This window comes from Sus scrofa, chromosome 4 (genome assembly GCF_000003025.6).
Source record: "Sus scrofa isolate TJ Tabasco breed Duroc chromosome 4, Sscrofa11.1, whole genome shotgun sequence".
Lineage (NCBI taxonomy): Eukaryota > Metazoa > Chordata > Mammalia > Artiodactyla > Suidae > Sus > Sus scrofa.
In genome coordinates, this window is record NC_010446.5 from 108,819,845 (window position 1) to 108,840,854 (window position 21,010).

At 42.9% G+C, this 21,010-nt stretch overlaps 1 protein-coding gene across 2 annotated transcripts in view; it reads left to right on the forward strand.

Annotated features, from left to right (window-relative positions):
* TMIGD3 (transmembrane and immunoglobulin domain containing 3) overlaps positions 1-21,010 on the forward strand; it is a 56,697-nt gene that overhangs the window by 5,440 nt on the left and 30,247 nt on the right. For both annotated transcript variants that reach the window (NM_001243436.2, NM_001302771.1), the window contains exon 2: positions 6,008-6,132. The gene's annotated coding sequence lies outside the window, so the exon portion shown is untranslated. The remainder of the gene's footprint in view (positions 1-6,007; positions 6,133-21,010) is intronic.

Sequence of the window (21,010 nt, forward strand, 5' to 3'; positions counted from 1 at the left end):
GGTGATATGCACCCAATGTCAGAAGGAGAAACAAGCATGATAATATATGTTTGAAAACCTTGGCCCATGAAGCAGAATAACTTCTTAAAGAAGAAATGGGCAGTTCAGTTAGATAGGTATGAGGCATCTGCAAGTCAGATAAAGAAATTTAGGTGCAATAGGAAGACCTTCGGTTTAAGGAAGATGAATTCCTAATAGCATACTAGATGGAAGTTTTCAAAAACCATGATAGATCTGAATTTTACTCTTCTTGCAAGCGAAATAGCCTGTTGCATGGATGCTGGCAGAAGACACAAGGCTCCTGAGTCAGAGAAAAAAACCATTATTCTTGGCACGGCAAGCAGTGTGCGTTTCATTTCCACAACCACTCTCCTTGCTCCTGGAGTCCCACAGAAATTATGCACAGTGACTGCTCTATATGCCAAGGGTTTGTATCATAGCAGAGGAACCTCAAGCCTAAGGAACCCAAATCTTTTATAATGGGCTACAAGAACACCCGCCTGATTTTTGCCTGAAGGGAGACATTACCTTCATGATACTGGGGAACAAACAAACCCGTTCTCTGTTCCAGGGAGAGACAGTCCAAAAGTAAAGTCATCTGTGCCTCTGTTTGCAAGATGGGAAGCAACATAAGAAACCCATGAAAAATTGTTTCCCAATGGAAGGAATCTGAAAAATAGCAATCCAGAGTATGAAGTGTCTGTGACATTTTATGTACACTCCATGAGAGCAGGGATTTTACCTGTTGCAATGGACTAAATATTCGTGTCCCTGCCAAATTCATATGTTGATACGGCAATTCCCATTGTCACGATATTTAGAGGAAGGGCCCTTGGGAGGTAATTAGGTCATGAGCATAGAGCCCTTATAAGAAAAGACAATGGAAAAATCATCTCTCTCTCTCTGCCTCTCCCTCCCTCCCTCTTTCCCTCCCCACACCCTCCACCCCACCCTGGGCCATGTGACGATATAGCAAAAAGGAGGCCATCTGAAAACCAAGAAGAAAGCCTTTAACAGACACCAAATCTGCACACACCTCGATCTTAAGCTTCCCAGCCTCCAGAACTATCCAGAAGGAAATGTTTATAATTTAAGCCACCCAATCTATGGTATTTTGTTATAGCAACCCAGGCCAAGACTCCTATTGTCAGCCTACAGATAAGTGTATAACAGGTTGTCAATAAATATTTGCTGAATGCATTTAGTGTGTAACACTTTTTTAGTGTTTATTACATGCCAGGCTTAGCACTAATCACTTGACAAGTGTTAGCTCATTTAATTCTTATAACCATAGGTACTTTTATTAACCTGTTTTACAGATGGTAAACTTGAGGTATAGAAAGTTTTAACTTACTCTAGGTCATACATGTATGCAGTGGTAGAGCTGGGATTCAAACACCAACATGTAATTTTAGAATCTGTGCTTTTAGTTAGTGTGATAAACTGCCTTTCAATGCCTGCCTGGTAGTGGTGGTGATTGGGATAAACAGATAAAAGAGAGTTATAAATGAGCAGTAGTCTGGCTTTAGTGATTTTTTGGACATAGGGGATGAATGAAAGGGACGAATTTTGATCTTAGTGACAAGGATGGAGTGGGATATTTCAAAAGTCCACCTCTCCATAAAAGCAGCTAAAAATCTAGCAAAAACTGTCAGAATAAGTTTTTTCTGAACTTTGGAAACCAACCAGATGCCTAACAGCAATTGAGGGATCACATATTCCAGAAAAACAAAAAACAAAAAACAACCCTGGATTTTGGTAAGAACAACAAGGTTTGTTGCATTTTACCTTGGTCTTGTCCCATCTCCAGCTCCCCGACTTAGGCGGCTGCCTTGAAAATAACAGCCTACATTGTAGAACCAGTACTAGAGGGAGCAGAATAAATGTCACTTGCAAATATTTGTCTTTGGTTGATCTATCTGGTTACCTCCTAGAAAAAGACCAGCTCAAAAGCCATGTTTTATCCCATTTAATGTAGAACTTGACCAATTTTAGAGCCGCTACCTGGGGTCACTTATTAAAAACAATTAGAAGCAAACATTTTAGTCTTGGCTGCTAAGGCAATGGATGACAGTTGGAGTAAAAAAAAAAAAAAGATTAGTCTTCAAATGCTGGGAAATGAGATGCTTTCAGGGAATAAGGACTTTGAAAAATTATAGCATATTTCTGGAGATCTACAAGACCCAGGGCTGTTCACATGCTCAAGAAAGACCAGAGAAGTTCCTAAGCTCTGACCTCTAGTTGGCCTGAACAAGCAGGAAGTGAAGGCCAAGGCAGAGTTGTAAACTGTCAGCTGAGTGTTAAAGACATGCCTCAATAAACACATAGAATTTCTCTGTGAAGAGTGGGAGGGGTTGTTGTTGTCGTTGTTGTTGTTTCAGGTGTTTAAGGAAATCTCTGTACAATCATTAGCTGTCCACTAAGTTAAAAATGCAGAAATTTCAATGGTTGCACATGAGGAAGAATACAGCCTTTACAAAATTAGTTAAGAGAAGTCAATATACAGAAAACGGCTACACCAATCAGCAACAATAAAGCCTATGGAGTGAGTAGAATCTGATTTCAGAGTCGTCAAATTGTAATGTCCCAAATGTCCAATTTTCAATTAAAAAATATGTTATGTACTAAAACAAGAAATTATGGCCCACTCACAGGAAGAAAAAAAGCAATCAATGGAAAGAAAGTACTCCTGAAGAAGCCTAAGTATTAGACTTTCTAGAGAAAGACTTAACATTAGCCATTTTAATATGTTCAAAGAACTAAAGGAAACCATACATAAAGCACTAAAGTAGACCATGAAAAACAACACTTCATCAAATACAGACTATCAATAAGGAGGTAGAAATTATACAAATAAGCCAAATAGAAATTCTGGAGTTGAAGAGTATGATAACTTAAATGAAAAAGTCACTGGAGTGGCTCATCAACAGGTCTGAAGAAGCAGAAGAAAGAATAAGCAACTTGAAGAAAAGTGAACTGAAATTATACAATGTGAAGAATAGAAAGAATGAAGAAAAATTGAAGAGCCTAGGAAACTTGTGTGACACCATTAAGGGAACTAACATGCATAATGGGAGTTCCAGAAAGAAAGGAGAGAAAAGGGCAGAAAAAAAAAATTCATGAGGAAATGATGTCCAAAAATTTTCCAGATTTTCTGAAAAATATGAATGTATACCTCCACAGAGCTCAACAAACTCCAAGAAGGATAAACTCAAAGAAATCCACACCAGGATATATTGTAATCAAACTGTTGAAAGCTCAAGAAGAAGCAAGATTCTTGAAAGCAATGAAAAGCAATTTATCACATATAGTTAACGTCTCATCAGAAACTAGAGAGGCCAGAAGATGGTGGGGAGATATATTCATGTGCTGAGGAAAAGAAACGTCAACCAAAAATTCTAATATTCAGCAAAAATATCCTTCAGAAATGAAAGAGAAATTAAGATATTCTCAGGTAAACAAAAACGGAGAGACTTTGTTTTAAGCAAACCTGCTCTACAAGAGATGCTGAAGGGGCTCCTTTAGGCTACAATAAAAGGATACTAGACAGTAAGTTAAATCCATTGGTGATGGTAACTACATAGATGAGTATAAAGGACAGTATAATGGATTTTTGTTTGTAACTCCTCTTTTTTTTTTCTGTCTGATTTAAAGGACCCCTAAAACAATAATTAGAAATCTAGGTTGATGGGCAAGCATTGTATAAAAGGTGTAATCTGTGACAATTACAGAGTTAGGGGAGGGAGAAACTGAGCTACATAGGAGAAAAACTCTGTCTACTATTGAAATTAAGTTGGTGTTAATCTGCACTAGACTGTTATAAATTGAGATGTTATAATTTTCAAGGAAACCACTAAGAATATAACTGAAAAAATATAGAAAAAGAAATGATACAGTATTAAAATAGTACCCTAGAAAGTGTCTATTTAATATAAAAGAATGTAGTAATGGAGGAATTGAGGAAAGTACAGATAGAAGACATATAAATAATAAGAAAATGGTGGAAGTAAGTCCTTCCCATTAGAAATTACATTAAATGTAATTAATGAATGAATGGATTAAACTCTAATTCAAAAAAAGACATTGGTAGAATGGACTTCAAATAGAATATGATCCAAGTATATCTACAAAGGAGTCACTTTAGATTTTAAAACACAAATAGGTTGAAAAAAAGAATGGGAAAAGATATTCCAGCTAAACAGTAATTGAAGGAGAGCTGGAGTAGCTATTCTAATACCAGACAAATATATAAGACTTTAAGACAAAAATTGTCACCAGAGACAAAGAAAGATATGTGGGTGTGCTCCCCCCAAAACAAACACACTCCAAAAGTTGGTACTTTTAAAAGAACCACAGAATTGCAAACCTTAATCAGACTGACCATAAAAATAGGGAGAAGGCTTAAATGACTAAAATTAGGAATGAAAGCAGGCACCTTACCACTGGCCTTAGAGAAATGAAAAGAATCAGAAGAGAACATGGGTTCAATCTGAACTGTTAACTAAGAACAACTGTATGCCAACAAATCAGATAACCTGGATGAAACGAACAAATTTCTAGAAACATGTGAACTACCAAAACTGATTGAAGAAGAAATGGAAAATCTGAATAGACCTATAAAAAGTAAAGAGATTGAGTCAATTATCAAAAAGCTTCCAATGAAAAAAACCTGGCTTCCCTGGTGAATTGTATCAAGTGCTCAAAGAATAAGCACTAATCTACACAAACACTTCTAAAAAAGATAATAAATAATAACAATGAGAATAATAAAGAGCAGCAAATACTTCACTTGTTGAAGAGGACAATATTACTATGATACCAAAACCAAAGACATCAGAAGAACTATCCCTTATAAATATAGATGTAGAAATCCTCATGTTGCTTATAAATAGAGACTTAAAAATCCTTAATAAAATACTAGCAAACTGCATTTAGCAGCATATAAAAATACTATACATCATGACCAAGTAGAATTTATTCCAGGAATAAACGATCGGTTCGATATTTAAAAATCAGTCAATAGCAATTAGCTTTGGGACTCTTCAGCATAGAATATAGCAGAGAATGGGAGAAGAAAACCCTCTCAGAGGAAAGGCTTCCTTGAAGATCAGAGCCTCCCCTCTCTCTGAGAAGGCCTGATGCTTTAAAACAAGCAAACCCCCATCAACTTCAAAAATGGCCCACTCTGGGTTGGCACGGTCAATACGGGAATAGGCTAATTCTATTTTTATACAAAGCTTTCGAATTTGCACTAGGGATGTTTCCCCTCCTCTTCAAGTTAGGGCCTAGCCTTTCAGGGAGGAAAATTCACTTTTCATGCCTCAAAGCACTGACACATCAACAAAGGCTTGTACTAATATTTGGAGGAGCAGTCTCCATGGTGAGTTTGAAGCAGAAGAGTGATGTTACCCAGTTACGTTTCCGAGCTCCCTTCAGTTGCTGTGTGTTGAATGGGTGGAAGGCAGTATTTCTTTCAAAATCAAGTTCTCAGAGTTCCCATCGTGGCTCAGCAGTAACTAGAACCTGGCTAGTACCCATGAGGACATGGGATCGATCCCTGGCCTCGCTCAGTGGGTTAAGGATCTGGCATTGCTGTGGCTGCAGTGTAGGTCGGCAGCTGCAGCTCCAATTTGACCCCTAGCCCGGGAACTTCCAGAAGCCACAAGTGTGGCCCTAAAAAAACCAACAATAACAGAAATATCAAGCTCTTCTCTGATTGTAAGATTAAAGATATATAGACATCTGAGTTCATACAGAGTAACTTTAATCTTTTTTGGTTCATTAGCAAAAATACCCATCAAAACTCCATATCACAGTTGGGTTAGCAAAAAACTCTTAACCTGTGCTCTGTGTGTGTGTGTGTGTGTGTGTGTGTGTGTGTGTGTGGCAGAAAGAATGTCTTTAGAATGATTCCAGGTATTATAACCCTATGGGGGAAACCTACAAACAGACTTTCAATTTCAGGTTCCCATCACATTCCAAATGATATTTTTTAATGTTTTATCAGGAGGAAACTGCGTTTGTGAAGGAGGAGACATTTGCATCCACACAGTTACCTGGCATAGCAGAAGGGCTGGTTCCTGTTTTCCTCCAGCGAGTGAGATAAACACAAATCTGCAAGCAATATACCTGGTAAGATATTGTGAGAATCAATACTGTTGAGTCAAGGCAGCTCTGGTTGACTCTTGCATGTGAGTGTCTGGAGAATTTCCTCGGAGAATTAGGAATTTAAAAGGATCTCTCAGAGATGCTAGAGACTGGGAAAATTGTGTTTTGTTCTTTGATTTATCCACGGTTACTGAGAAAAAAAAAAAGCACTCATGATAATAATTTTTGACTTGAGGAACTTGCCTGGATGTGGTCAAACATGTCCAGTACTGTTAAGTGTGAGCGTAAGAGATGCTCCCTTGGCGACACAAGTCACAGAGGAAAGGGCATTCACGTGACTGTGTTGCATGAAGCCTGCACTTCTTTAAATAAAATTTTCCCACCCTCAGATGACTGTTCTTGAACTTCCTTTCTCCCTTCAAACTCTCTACACCGCCCTCCACTTCCTCTCTCAGCGACTGCCTGGCACGTCATCAAACACGGGGATGCCATTAGGCAGCTTCGTGATGCCCCCACCTCTATCCGGCACTGCCCCTTCCCCTCCCATGGAAGGAAGGAGCCCCACGGCCACTTCTCCTTGGTCTGACCTTTGCACCGGCCCCACGTTAGAGGGCTATTTAAGAAGGGCATGCTGGTAGAATGACGGTGCCCTGGTGATGCAGACCCTTTAGTATTTGTATCTTGCTTCTCCTCTTCAGATGTTTCTTGGGAAGGCACTGGCCATGTTCCTGTCTCTTTCAATTTTGACTTCGGGAACGTCTCAAAACCAGACCCAGTTTTATTGCAGGCACTCACAGCATCTTGAGGCTCCCCATTTCCACAGCATCTCTGAGGCTATTCTTTTCTCGGGGTCTTAGATGTTTTATAGGCCTCTCATCTCCTTAGTGTGAGGGAGCAGCTAGTCCTGCAGTTGCACTATCTGCTCCTTGATCTTCCTTCAACTTTCTTTCTTTTTTTGGTCTTTTTTTTTTTTTTTTTTTTTTAGGGCCACACCCACGGCACATGGAGGTTCCCAGGCCAGGGGTCGAATCAAAGCTACAGATGCCGGCCTACACCACAGCCACAGCAACTCAGGATCCTGAACCCACTGAGCGAGGCCAGGGATCGAACCCGCAGCCTCATTTTTATTAGTCAGATTCATTTCCACTGAACCACAATGAAAACGCCATCCCTGCCTTGCATTTTGTCCTGCTTACAACCATCCTCCTTTCTAGAAGTCAGAGGAAACTACCTTCAATGCAAATTGAACCATGTCACGTATTCCTCCATTCACTACTCCAGAGTGTTGTGTTGATACTGGAAATTGAGACTGTTGTGTGAGATTAGGAGTAATTCTTCCTTTTGAGTGTTCCTATGTTTTTTTGGCGGTAAAATTTAAAAAACATAAAATGTACTATTGTAGCTATATTAAGTAGCAGTTCTGTGGCATTCTGTACATTTATATTGTTGTGAAACGACCACCATCCATCTCCAAAATGTTTTCATCTTCCCAAACTGAAACTGCACACCCATTCAACACTAAATCCCTCTTCCCACCTCCTTCGCCACCTTCATTCCACTTTCCGTCTCTATGAATTTGTTGACTGCTCTTAGGACTTCATATCGGTGGAATCATACAGCACTTGTCCTTTTGTGACTGCCTTATTTCACTCAGTATAATACCCTCAAGGTTCATCCCTGCTTGGAGCCTATATGAGAATTTCCTTTTTTGAGCTAAGTAATGTTTCTTTGTACGCATATACAGCATTTTGTTTCTCCGTCTATGTGCTGGTGGACATTTGGGTTGCTTCTATAGTCCCTCTATCGTAAGTAACACTGCTCTGAGCATAAGTGTACAAATATCTGTTTGCGTCTCTGCTTTCAATTCCTTTGGGGATATACCCAGACATGGAATTGCTGGGTGATATGGTAATTCCATTTTTAATCTTTTGAGGAACTGCCATACTGTTTCGTACATTCCCATCAGCAGTGCACGAGGGTTCTTATTTCTCTGTACCCTCATCAACATTTGTTATTTTTTGATTTCTTCATTCGTTTGCGTGTTTTGCTCTGTTTTGGTAAGAGCCGTCCTACTGGGTATGAAGTGGAATCTCACTGTGATTTTGCTCTGCATTTCTCTCATGATGATGCGGAGCATCTTTTCATGTGCTTATTGGCAATTTGTGTATCTTCTTTGGAGAAATGTCTACCCAACTCAGTTTAAATTTCATTGTTTCTATGTCGTTGAGTTGTAGGAGTTCTTTATATATTTATACATTAACGTCTTATGAGATAGATAGATGATTTGCAAAAATTTTCTCCAGTTCCACGGGTTGCATTTATACTGTCTTAATAGTGTCCTTTGATGCACAAAAGTTTTTAATTTTGGCATAGTATGATTTAGCCATTTTTCTTTTATTGCTATGCTTTTGTGTCATATTCAAGACATCACTGCCAAATCCAATGTCATGAAGCTTTCCCCCACATTTTCATCCGGGAGTCTTATAGTTTTAGTTCTTTTTTTTTTTTTTTGCCTTTTTTTTTTTTTTTAGGGCCACACCCACGACATATGGAGGCTCCCAGGCTAGGGGTTGAATTGGAGCTGCAGGTGCCGGCCTACACCACAGCCACAGCAACGCCAGATCTGAGCCATGTCCAAGACCCACACCACAGCTCATGGCAACGCTGGATGCCCAACCCACTAGTGAGGCCAGGGATCGAACCCACAGCTTCATGGTTCCTAGTCAGATTCATTAACCACTGAGCCACGACGGGAACTACTCCTAGTTTTAGTTCTTATATTTAGATCTTTGATCCATTTTGAGTTAATTTTTGTGTTATAGCTAAAAGGTCTAACTTAATTCTTTTGTATGTGAATTTCTAATTTTTCCAACACCCTTTGCTGAAAATATTGTTCTTTCCTCATTGAATGGTTTTCACAGCCTTGTCAAAGTCATTTGACCAGAGTTCCCCTTGTGGCTCGGCTGGTTAAGAGCTCAACTAGTACCCATGAGGATGCAGGTTCGATCCTTGGGCTTGCTCAGGATCCAGCATTGCTGCAAGCTGTGGCTTAGGTCACAGATGTGGCCTGGATCCTGCATTGCTCTGGCTCTGGCATAGGCCTCAGCTGCAGCTCCAACTGAACCCCTAGCCTGGGAACTTCCATATGCCGCAGGTGTGGCCCTAAAAAATAATCATTTGACCATATATGAGAGGGTTTATTGCTGGGATGTCCATTCCATCCCCTTGATCTCTGTGTCTATTTTCATGCCAGTATCATGTTTTGATTATTGTAGATCTCTATTGAGTTTTGAAATCATGAAGTAGGAAACCTCCAGCATCTTTCTTTTTTTTTTTTTTAAGACTCCTTTGGATATCTGGGGTTGTTGTTCCTAGTTGTTTTTAAATAAAATGAATGCTACTTTATTGATAATAAAATTACAAGGTAAGTTTAATAAATACTATCTACCCAAACAACTTCCTACATAAGCCAAACTCACCAATGGGTACCCATTATGTACTGAAGAAAGTCCAAACTCTTTAGCAGTTCATCCAAAGTTCTCCACATCCTATCTTCTCTAAATTTACTCTCACTTGCCTCACCTCTGTGCCGACCTTCCAGCTTGTTCTTCTTTTATAACTTCTTAACTGTGTGTACGTCTTCTTTTCTTTTGCTTTTTTTTTTTAGAGCCGTACCCGAGGCATATGAAGGTTCCCAGGCCAGGGGTCCAATTGGAGCTACAGCTGCTGGCCGACGCCAGAGCCACAGCAACACAGGATCCGAGCCGCATCTGCAACCTACACCACAGCTCACGGCAACGCCAGATCCTGAACCCACAGAGCAAGGGCAGGGATCGAACCCGTGACCTCACAGTACCTAGTCAGATTTGTTCCTGCTGCACCACGACGGGAACTCCCTGTGTGTGCTTCTTAATCACAGCCCTTCTCTCGATACTGCTGTACCTCTGCTTATATTGTTTCCTCTGCCAAGAACAGCCTTACCTTTTTACGATTGAACTCTTACAATTCTTTCTTTAAGAATGTCATTTCCAACGTCATCTTCTCCAGGAGGCATCGCCCAAACCCTCATGTTGGGTTGTGATTCTCTCTTCTGAGTGCTGGTGCCTCCACCGCCACCCAGTTTGTGCCATTTGGTTTAGACATTATATGATACAGCAATCGCCTGCAAGCGCTTCAAGATCAGAGACCAGATCTCCTTCTTTTGTTTAATTTCCAGTGGCTAAACATAATTTTTGGCATATTGATAACATCTGTTCAAATTAGCTGAACAGAACTGAAGGGAATATTGCATCTCCAGGGCAAGGACCTTCTGCTAAGCGGAGGGAGAGCACTGCCATTGGCGAAGCGAGTCTCAAGTGGGAGAAACTGGACCTGAAGATCAGGCTCGCTGGGGTGTAGAATGTAGGAACGCTTGCCGAGGAGCGTGAATATCACGTGACTTCTGTGCTGTAGACTGGGAAAATGCTCCTGTGGCCAGGTCCCTGGGCAGGGCATCTATTTGAAAAAATATATAAATTTCAGATCACTCCCAAGGCCACTAGGCAAACATCCAATTCCTCTGTGGTGTGACGGTCCTTTCCTGGAGGAAAGCCAGAGGTCCTGGGAACCTTTTTTATTCTCCAGTGCCTTTAGATGAAAAACATGTTTTATGGAACTTCAGTTCTTTAATTCTTGAGAACTTTTCTCTAAATGCATGTCAATGGCTGTAGATGTCACAGTTATTTTGTAGACAGAATGGTTCTCAGCCCAAAGGAGACCCAGTGGTGTTGGTTTCTGGGACATCAAAAATGAAGAAAGGCTTTTGGGACAAAGTGCAAAGTAGTACGCCGTGTATGTTTTGACATTTGTTGGGCCAGATGCGGGGAGCAGACTGATTCCGCAGCCACAGTAAAAGGGCTCCTTATCAGGAACCTCTTTCTCATAGTCCACCTTAAGGAAAGGATTTAAGGAAAATAATAAGAGGGCCATTCTGGTAGAGGCACGGGCAGAACATCCTTCTGAATAAATGAGTAATAATTAAAGTAGTTCAATGAAAGAGATTAGATCCATTTGCATCCTGGTTATCATAGCCACCCCCCCATGCTAATTAAACTGTCTTCATTTTTATAAAAATACATCAAGTCCAGATTAGGTCTGTCTTCCTTAGGCCTGAGGGAGCCTGTTTCTCTCGGAACCATAATATTTTTGTTTCTTAACATTTATGAGTGAGTTCAGACACCCTTCTCTCTAATTCTTGAAAATCACGTGTCTAAAAGGGAAGGTCCCCCTTGAAAGGAGAACTCTCTTATGTCCTGGGACAGCCTGTCCTGGGGACAACTTTCAAAGTGCGGCCTGGACTTTGAGCCTCTTTGGCCTAGGTTACCCGAAAAGGGAAGTTTCCCTTTAAACAGCAGCGCTCTTATGAACGCAGTTTTGGTGTCATAACTGCTATTTACATCCCTGTCTGCATCCCTGGGTGTTGAGCCCTGGCGTCAGGTTTACCTTCAGGTGCTCAGCACCTGCGGAGGCCTCAGTGCCATGCTAGGAGCTATTCCTTCATACCCCGAGGGACATTACTGAGCACCTACGCTCTGCTGGACGTTGGAATTCGACATAGAAGGATGGTCCCTGTGTTCAGAGAGCTCAGAGTCCAGGTAAGGAGCTAGCGGATGAACAACTAACCACAGAGCAACCTAAGCTGGCTTGTACTAGCACCGAGTGTCCAGGGAGGTCGGAGAGGGAGTCGATATTCTGATGTGGGGCAGAGGAACTTTTCAGAGAGTAGAGGGAAGTTGACCCCAGGCCTTGAAGGATGCGTGACATCTCATCAGTTCAGGAAGAGTTAGGTGAGAATAGTGGGGAAATATATTGGGAGCGCTAAGGTGATTACAGGAAAGTGTGAAAACCAGGGGGAAGAAATCGGACCTGCGTTGGCGCATAATAGGAAGAAAGCAGCTGTAGGCCGAGGAGCCGAAGGCCAGCAGGACCAGGAATCGTTCAAGGGAAATTCATCAGTCTTGACATGTTGGAGACAGAGAAGTTGGTCTGGAGGCAGCCCGGTCGTTCTTGCAAATGCTAATCAGTTGGAAGGGGATAAAACCTGGGATTGCGGTGAGGACAGAAGGAACACAGAGCAAAGGAAGGTATCCCGGTGGAAAGGGATAGTTCTTGGCTCACAGCAGATGATAAATGTCCGCTGAGAGATAGACGAACCATTCAAAGGAATAATTAACAGCGCTCGGTGCGTCAAAAAGTCATGACCGTGACTAAAAGTTTGAACCAAAGTGACAAAAAGAATGCTTTATTATTTCATGGCCAGGGATGAGGTGTATGAGAGATGTGGTGAATTCAGGGAAAAGAAAAATAACCAGCCCCTATGAACTCTTATAGTGTTAAGTTTTGCTTCCTTTTCCTGAGTACAGGACTGACGATAAAACAATTGACTCGTATGTGTTAATAGCAAGTTAATAATGCAAGTAAATAGGGTGACGAGGGCGTGGCTTGTAGCCTCTCCAGTGTCCTAAGATGGTTTGTCCTGGGGATGCCTCTCAAAGTGCTGCTTGAGTTGTTAACCTCTTGGGCCTCAGTTTCTTCATCTGAAAAATGGGAGCGTTGATTGGTGCTGGACAATGTCCTTCTGGTGTTAAAAATCAGTGACTCCGTTCCTTTTGCTGGTATGTGTGGGTTTTTTGCCTTAAAAAATGACTGCAGAGTGAACCCCACCTCTTTAGGCCCATCTCTGAAGTGAGCAGAGGAAACTCGTGTACAAGGTTCAGAATCTGAAGGGCCTGCGAGCTGAAGGGCTATTGCTCACTGTCTGAAGGATCCCATTGCCAAAAATGGAAGTGCTGTTTGGAGGGCTGTTTTTGCCGTGTCCCTTGGACTTAAATGGAACTGAATTCTCTTGCAAAGATGGAGAGGAGAGGAGAAGAGGAGGGGGTGCCTGGGCTGGGAGCTGGCTCTGCTAATCTATGCACTGGAGGTCCAAGTTCAAAAATGCTTGCAGGAAAGCTTCAGTTCCATTTTTTTTTTTTTTTTTCTCCATACACAATGAAGCCGTTGTGTGTCCAGAAGCTGGGAGAAGACAGCTGGATTTCTATGGCTCCACGGCCAGCCTCGTTTTTATTCCTTTTTGATTCTCCTCTTTTGGAGACACCCCACAGGACACATCGGTCTGGAGAAGGAAATACTAGTCAGTCTCATGTGGTAACGTCTAGAAAACAAGTACATCCTGACCAGGAGTGATCAGCCTTCAAGTAGCATGAAGCCTCAGTGAGTATGTGAATCATGACTTTCAGTAAAACAAGGAACATTCAAGACCTGACCTTCAATTCACCTTGACATTAGTCCTGCCTCTGATGACCATTTTAAGTGGGAAGTTCCTGGATTGCTGGGTCCCTTGGCCGTGTTAGTTTCATCTTGTAAACTACCCCGTGCAGGAATGTGTTGAATAAATGCCCATCTGATTTCAAAAGTCCAGAGGGATCTCTGTGCCTCTTGCTTTGCAGGATCTAATCAGATGGTCCCTGAAATGGCTCAGACCCTCTCTTCCGGCAAAATTTCTAAAAATGATAAATTGTTTCTTCTGCTAGACCTCTGTGATAGTTTTTCTGCGGTTTCTCTTTCAACAGATGAAGCTTTCTGGAGTTGACACAAAAGGAAACTGGGGTTTAGAGGTGGGGGAGTAGAGTACATTTAAATACAATGATAATAATAGGTGACATTTACTCAGAGCTTTTCTGGTGTCAGGCACTGGTGGGGGTGTTTGACGAAGGTTAATTCATTTCAGCCTCAAAATGACTTGGTAAAATGGATGTTATCTTCGTCATTTTAAAAATGAGGAAATCAGCAGTTCCCGTCATGGCGCAGCGGAAACGAATCGGACTAGGAACCATGAGGTGGCAGATTTGATCCCTGGCCTCGCTCAGTGGGTTAAGGATCCGGCGTTTCTGAGAGCTGTGGTGTAGGTTGCAGATGTGGCTCGGATCCTGCATTGCTGTGGCTGGGGTGTAGGCTGGCAGCTGTAGCTCCATTGGACCCCTAGCCTGGGAACTTTTATATGCTGTGGGTGTGGCTCTAAAAATATATTAAGAAATACAAATGGGGAAATCGTGGGACAGAAAGGTTGAACCATGAAGCTGATGGGGAGCCGAGCCAGGCTCCCGAATGTAGTCCTGAGAGCCTGACACTATAATTTCCTGTGAGCTGGGTGTTCCCTTGACATTCAGGTCCCTGGGTTTCCTGACAGCTGTGTTGTGTTTTCCTTCTAGAGAGTCTTGACTGTTCATTGTCTTTATACTCTGGCTCCTAGATGAGCAGAAAGTGATGGGAGAGCAAATAGGGGCGGAGAAGGAGGGAAGATGTCACGGCATCGAGGCCATGCGCGCGCATGTGTGCACACGCACACGCGCACACTCACGAGCTGGTCCATGTATGTCTTTTATCCTCCCATCACTCCTGTGCTCTCGGAGGCTCCTTTCCCACCAGGTTCTACACCGTCTTTCCCTGAGGGCTCAGCCCTTTCTGCTCCCGGTCATGGGAAGGGGCGGGAAAGAGATGACATTCTTTTCAAGGGCCCGCCCGAAAACCCTGTTTGGAACGAGGCTGCTGGGAAACTGGGTTGTTGACTCGCTTCCTCACTTCTTCTCCTCGACTCAGAAGAATTGAGAACAGCCCCTGTGGAGGCCAAGCCTCTGCGAGAGACACGGTGTAATCGCCAGCTCTCCGAGCTGAGAAGGAAATGAGTCCCGCCCTGGAGGAGCTCAGCGCTGACCAAAGCAAACCCCCGTTCTGATGGGTCATCCCTCACCCCCCAAGACTGTCACCTCGGGACATCTTCTGTGATGTGCCGTCACGTCACTGTCACGTCACTGTCATTCCTGGATTGAAAAAGCAACTCCAGCTTTTACAACCATGCTGCAGAATGCTCTGTTGTCATCACAATGAGTGAGGCTGTATTAATATTGAAAGATACCTGGGGTATGACCATGAAAGGAGCCTGCTGAACAGAATGCACAGCATGATCCCACTGGTGAAACAAAGATACACACACACACATAATAACAATAATAGAAATGCACAGTAACTGCAGAGGCTTATTAGACACAAGGCATCGCTCAAAGAGCTTTAGCTTCATAACAATCTTCAGCGCAGTCCTACAAAATGGATACAAATATCTCAATTTTATATGAAGAAATCAAAGCCTGGAGGAATTAAATAACTTGCTCAAGGTCACCCAGCTAAGTGGCAAAACCAGGGTTCAAACCCAGGCCTTGAGACTCCAGAGTATCTACTATTCACCGGTGTGCTGTGCCATGAAATGCCATGTACGCGTAGAGCAGCTCCAGGCAAGGGCACTGTCAATTGTTAACAATGGTTGGCTAAGACCTGTGGACGTTTGGGTTGGCTGAAGGACAGGAGAGAAAATATTATTATAATACACATTGCCGTACTTTTTGGCGTTATTCTTAAATTATCTTATTCGTTAACAATTTTAAAAATCCTTTAAGGGCTGCAGACAACCATTGAATTGGAGATAGCTTAGCTAAGGGAAGAGATTAAGCAGATCCTGCTTCCAGGAGGAGAGAGTGGGAACTGCGTTGGGTTTATAAGGAAAAAGCAAAGCGTATGGATATGACTTAAAAGAGGGAGGATTTCCCGTCGTGGCTCAGTGGTTAACGAATCCGACTAGGAACCATGAGGTTGTGGGTTCAATCCCTGGGCTCGCTCAGTGGGTTAAGGATCCAGCGTTGCTGTGAGCTGTGGTGTGGATCATAGATGTGGTTCGGATCCCGAGTTCCTGTGGCTGTGGTGTAGGCCGGCAGCTACAGTTCCAATTGGACCCCTAGCCTGGGAACCTCCATATGCCGTGGGTGCGGCCCTAAAAGGACAATAAATAAATAAATAAATAAAAATAAAGAGAGGAGGGAGAGGAGAAATACCTAGAGTAGTCACATTCATAAAGACAGAAAGTGAGCGCTGGTTGCCAGGAGCTGGGGTGGGGAATGGGGAGTTTCTGTTTAATGGGTACAGTTTCAGTCTTACAAGATGAAAAGTTCTGAAGATGGATGGTGTGAGGCTTGTACGACAATGAGAGAGTAGTTAATAGCACTGAACTGTGTGCTTAAAAATGGTAATGCAGGAGCTCCCACTGTGGCTCAGCAGTAATGAACACTACTAGTAGCCATGAGAATGCAGGTTCGATCCCTGGCCTCCCTCAGTGGGTTAAGGATCCAGTGTTGCTTGTCTGTGGTGTAAGCTGGCAGCTACAGCTCCAATTTGACCCGTAGACTGGGAACTTCCATATGCTGCGGGTGTGGCCCTAAAAAGACAAACAAACAAACAAACAAAAAACCACATTGTACTTTTAATTCCAAATAAGATGGAATAAAAGGAACCAGATTTATGTTCCTGCCTGAAACAATTAATAAACTGAACAAAATAAATGAAACAATGATATCTGAACACTGAATATCAAGCTGTGCAGCCAGTGGTGCCTGAGAGAGGCCAAACCAATGAAGTGGCCTCCATAGCTACTCCCATCTTGCTTCTGGGAGAATTTTTAGGCTGCGAAGCAGGGAGGAGAAAGCCAGGCAGAGCCTGGTGATGGAGGAGATAGAGGTGGAAGTATGGAGAGGGCAAGGCGGGCTAGAGTCTGCAGGAGAGAGTACCAAACACGGAGGGCTTGGGAGCAACAGCTCTGCAGATCTGCAGAGCGTCTCCCTCCCTCCAGGCTTCAGCTGAATATTGCTCAGCAAGTGTAGATGGGGAAACTGCCCGAAGCTGCAGAGAACCTCCCCAAAGGAGCAGCGTACTGGACCAGAAGAGTTCCTGCTTCTTCTAGCCAGAGTGGAAATCTTCAAATGAATAGGCTTTTGGTTTGAATCCTTCTTCTCAGTGTAGGATAAAATTAGTCCCAGACTAAAAGCATCTCTGGTCTTACTGAACAGAGTTTAAAAGCAAGCCTGGAAAGGATGAAACCTTTTCCAGGTAACTTACCCAGAACAAGGTCAAAGAATACCAAAATATCTAGCACTAACAAGGTAAAATTCACAGGACCTGGAATACAATCAAAAAGGGACCCGCCACATAAAGAAGCAGGAACAAGACCAATAATGAGAAATACAATCAAGAGAAACAGACCCAGAAATAACACAAATGATAGAATTCATAGACAAAGGTTAGAATACTAGTTATAATACATTATAATATATGTTCAAGAAGGCAAAGTTTGAGCCTGTTAAGTAAAGATGCAGAAAATACTTAAAAGACCCGAATAGAATCCTAGCGAGGAAAATGACAGCGTCTGAGATGAAAAATACACTGGATGAGATGAACAGATTAGACACTGCAATATAAAAGAATAGAAAACTTGGAAGTTCCCATTGTGGTGCAGCAGAAATGAATCTGACCAGTACCCATGAGGATGTGGGTTTGATCCCTGGCCTCGCTCAAGTGGGTTAAGGATCTGGTGTTGCCATGAGCTATGGTGTAAGTCATAGACACAGCTCGGATCTGGCATTGCTTTGGCTGTGGTGTAGGCCAGTGGCTGCAGCTCCGATTTGATCCCTAGCCTGGGAATCTCCATATGCCGCATGTGTGTACCCCCTTCCCCCAAAAAGAGTAGCAAAACTGGAGAAAATATTGCAGAATGAATCAAAAAGAATGTGCTAAAATAAAAAAAAAAACAATAGAAAATGGAACAAAAAAATCAAAAAAAGAGTCACTTCACCAAAGAAGATACACAAATAAGCATCAGATGTCAAAGAAGCATCTGAAGAGATGCTCACCTCGCTGGTCATTCGGGATATGCTCATTAAAATGAGATACTATTGTGTAACCACTAGAAAGGCTAAAATTAAATCGAGTGACTATTCCAAGCCCTGGCAAAGAGTCAGGTAGCAGAACGGAACTGTGGTTCATTACGTGTGGGAGCATAAAATGGTAAAATCATTTTACAATATGGGTTGGGAGTTTCTGAGGAAGCTAAATATACATCTACCATATGAGTCTGTCATTCTATAACCAGGTATTTACCCAAGAAAACATATGTCCACAGAAAAAACTTGTATGTGAATGTTTATGGCACTTTTATTTGTAATATTCCCGAACTGGGAACAAGCCAGATGTCCATCACCAGGTGAATGCATAAGCAAATTGTGATCGATCTGTACAACGGACTCCTACACAGCAGTCACAATGAACCACTGATGCACACAACAGGTGCATCCCCCTCAAAATTACGCTACCGAACAAAAGCCAGACGCAAAAAGAGTGCATACTTACTCTTTTTAAAAGTACTCTTTTAAGGTTACTATGTGACCCCATTTATATCATTTTCTACAACATACAAACTGTAGTAACGGGGAACAGATCCATAGTTAGTGCGTGGAAGGCAGGATTACAGAGGAGCATGAGGAAACTTTGATGAGCAATGGATACGTTATCTTGATTGTGGTGATGGCTTCACAGGTGTATATGCAAGCAAAACTTGATCGCATCATGCACATTAAGTATGTGAGGTTTTTTGCATGTTAGTTACACTCCAGTGAGGGTGCAAAACAAAGGCAATTCATTTTAGTTGGCTATCCACTATCCACTCAAACATAAGCGAAAAAAAATTACTCTTATTATGTGCAACATAATCTGATACATAAGTTGCATTCCATTTAATTGAAAATAGACTCTGATCATGACCTACCAAGTTGACTTCCTCCTTCTATAGCGGATTGAGATCTGTGGTTTGAAAAACACTGCTTTTTAAATAGGTTTGAAAAATGAATGACTTGAGTCCAAAACAATCTCTCACGCTGGCTGGCTCCTCTGAGTCCACTTCCGCGTCTTTACCACTCTAACTTTCATCTCCCCTATGTGACCGTAGTAGAGAAATTACAGAAGCTTCAAGTGGAAATCCTAATGTTTCAAATTCTTGCGCTGGAAACGGAGACTTACTCTTGCCCTTTGGCCACCATCTGCCCACTGACTCGTTTGGGAGATTGTTGAGCTTGTGATCGCATGATGAAAATTCTTCTGTGATGACTCTGAGCCAGAGGAGCACTGCGGGGGGGCTTTTGAGGAACAGTGAGACAGCAGCTACCAACCACACAGTTATCGTGGTCGCCGAGGCTTTTGGACTTTTCCTAACATGGGTAGCAGCTGCTATGAGCTCTCATTTCCCTCAGAAAAGAAAGCGGGCAGACTCTGGCAGTGAACCTACTCTTTGTGACGACTTATTTCGTTTTCTGCAGAACTTACTTTGAGTTGTGTGTGCGTGAGGAAGGCTGCGTGGAAAGTGGTTCCTGTTTCCTAACCCATGATACATTGACAGTGGTAGGTAACTGTGCCCACCAGGGTTCAGCAAAGAAGAGAAAAAAATAGGGGAGGGAATGAAAAATGATGCAAGGAATTGAGGCTCAGGGTAGTTTAAATTCTGCTATGAATTAGGTTTCTGTAGGCAACTCTGCATTTACATGCCTGGCTGTCTCTCTCCAGTTACTCATCTTTCTGTGTCACAGGAAGTAGCAGACTGTGCAAATTCAGTCCATTTTGTGCCCATGAAGATTTTACTCAATGAACCAGCGGAACTCGAAGGAGAGATGAGACTCAGGCGGAAGTTTGGATTTGAGCCTGGCCTCAGCATTTTCCTAGATGGTGGCTGTCGGCAAACTGCTGGTAGAGCTGCCACTAGTTCTCAAGGCTGCAGCCTTTCCAAGGTTCCAGAAGAACCGGTGCAGTGGGTATCCAAACCAAGCTCATGGCATGCTGAGGGGACATGTGAGTGTAAAGAAGAGCTTAAATTCCAGGCTTGGCGGAGCGGTCTAGGTCTCAGAGGATTTAGCTTCGAAAGTCTAAGATCTAGATGCTGCTCAGCTAAGTAGGAGCCAGATGTTGTAAGTTCAGAATTTGAACCATCTTGGGGCTGTGGGGTGGGGGTAGGGGGTGGAGAACCAGTTGATCGATGTTTCGGCTCCTGGACAAATAGGTTTCAGTACCACGTTCACACCTTCCTTATTCAGAAGTAGGGGAGAGCATGAGACAGTGACATGTAGCTGGTTTTGGTGTCAGGCAAACCTGGGTCCCACTGGTCTCTTCTGCCTGCCAGCCTTGTGGCCATGGGGAAATCGCTTAACCTCTCTGAATGTCAGATTTCTCATTTAGAGCAGCAGTTCTCAACTGGGGATGATTCCCCCCCCACCCCGGGAGCATCTGGTAATCTCTAGAGACAGGTTCGATTGTCCTGACTTAGCGCTCTTGGCATTTAGTGTCTAGAGGCCACGGATGCTGCTAAACACCCTACAGTGCATAGACAGCTCTTCACAGTCAAGAATTATGTGGTCCAAAATGTCAACAGAGCTGAGTTGGGAAATCCTGATTAAGATAATGTGCAAGCGTTTGGCATAAACTAGGTAGGTGCAGAATCCATAGTACTATCATTACCAAAGAATCAGCTCTGTGTGGCTCACTGAAAACCAGATTCTGGGGACGCAAGGACGGTACGAGTGTGTCTGGCGAAGGCCCAACAGTGCTACCTCCGAACAGCTGGTGCAGGTGTAGCTAAGAGGTCTCAGTCTGCTTGGATCCAAATCCTGGCTTTGCCACGGACTGCATGAGTATTCTTGATGAAGTCATGTAACCTCAGTCTGCTTACCTAGAAAATGGGGCAGCAGTGCTACCTGCCTCAAGGAGATGCGTTAAGATGCACAAAGGACGGGTCTGCACATCTGAGCAACTGCTCAACCAATATTTTCTGTTATCACAAGGTGGGTGGTTAGGGAGCCAGTGCTGAGACGAGTGGGGTGTGTTTGTGTGTGTGTGTGTGTGTGTGTGTGTGTGTGTGTGTTTGGTGGGATGAAACCACAATAGCTGGGACTGGGGAGCCAGCAGAATCAGGAAAAGGTCCCCCTAAAGCTGTGGCAGTTCCTCT